A 1462-nucleotide genomic window follows, 5' to 3' on the forward strand; every position below is an offset into this window, starting at 1 on the left:
GGCTAGTGGTGATTTTTTTTCTTGGTTCTGCTTGTGAGCCAGGCTCTGATCCAGAGCCCCCCCCCCCCCACTTGTGTCCTGGGGCATCAGGGTAGCTGGGGAATTCTAAGAGTGGGTTCCATTCAACACCTTTGTCCTCAATGGCACAAACTGGTCCGTGTGTGTGTATGTGTGTGTGTGTGTGTATGTACTTAACACAGATACAAATGTAGCCTTAAGTACACAGCATAGACACGCATGTGTGTATATATGTACATATATGTGAGTGTGTGTATATCCACACACATACAATGTGCATGAATGTGCATATTTATCCATATGTATATGGATAGTCTACGAACTCAATTTTATCGTCATCTCCAAATGCTTGGAGGCTCCGTGCCCTTAGTCTATGACCTCCTTTTCCCTAGTCATCAGGAGCCCTCCATACAACCCCTCTCCATCCCCACCCCACTTCCCGGCAGGAGGTGAGCTCTGCTCACATTCTATCAGCCTGAGTTATTGACAGAATCTTCCTAGATCCATTTATGGACTATCTTGGGAAAATGAGAATAGATGGGTTATGCTCTTGTCTAGACTGAAAAAAATTAGATAAATATTGCTGGGTAAGCATCCAGTAGGACTCATCATTTATTCTATAAATGCCAATTCTAGGTAATTTAAATATTCCTTCTCTCTGGGGTTCTTAGTTTCTACCCCTTCCAGGCTCTCCCTCCCTGAATTCTCTGCCCGCTGCTAACTACCAACCACTCCCTCTGCCCTGATTTTCATCTCTGTAGGTTCCAGGTATTTTTAGCTCTTGCATCAGCCCTGTCTAGAGGAAGCTGTCTTTGATATTCTTATAGTCCTCAGGGAGTATGGGGGGGTCTGCACCAGGCTCTTGGTACCCCTGTGGGTGGCAGAGATTCATAGGGTTTAGAACAGGACCTCTCAAGTTAGAATGGTTAGATGCTCATTGCCCAGTAATTAAGTTCTGGGGTGAATAGTTAGGCCCAATCCCCTCCAGGGTCCTGCTCTGCTCTGCTGGAATGCTTTCACTCACAGCGTTACTCTCAGTGGGAATGGTATCGTCCTTTCTCTGTCTGAGTCTAGAGGCAACCAACCTCGGGCCAGCAAAGCCACCACAGCCTTGCTGGAATTAGTGATAACCTATTTCTGTACTCTACATAGGGTGGGCCAAAATTCATGAAGGTATTTCAATATTCAATAACTCCTTTATTTTTTGTTTTTAATTTACAATACCACACCATCACATATAGTATATATAGGAAATGAATTTATATTATGTATGAAGAATCAAATCACGTAAATAGTGGAAAATAAAGAAAACAATTTTCAAAAAGTTATTAAAACATCATGGGGGCAGCTAGGTGGTGCAGTGGATAAAGCACCAGCCCTGGATTCAGGAGGACCTGAGTTCAAATCTGGCCTCAGACACTTGACACTAGCTGTGTGACCCTGG

At 44.0% G+C, this 1462-nt stretch overlaps 1 protein-coding gene across 3 annotated transcripts in view; it reads left to right on the forward strand.

Moving 5' to 3' along the window:
* The window catches only part of GLYCTK (glycerate kinase), a 14435-nt gene extending 14434 nt beyond the window's left edge, over position 1 (forward strand). For all 3 annotated transcript variants that reach the window (XM_043970353.1, XM_043970362.1, XM_043970343.1), the window contains exon 5: position 1. This exon is cut by the window's left edge and continues 1327 nt beyond it. The gene's annotated coding sequence lies outside the window, so the exon portion shown is untranslated.
* The last annotated feature ends 1461 nt before the right edge of the window (positions 2 to 1462 follow it).

This window comes from Dromiciops gliroides, chromosome 1, assembly GCF_019393635.1.
Source record: "Dromiciops gliroides isolate mDroGli1 chromosome 1, mDroGli1.pri, whole genome shotgun sequence".
NCBI classification, from domain to species: Eukaryota; Metazoa; Chordata; class Mammalia; order Microbiotheria; family Microbiotheriidae; genus Dromiciops; species Dromiciops gliroides.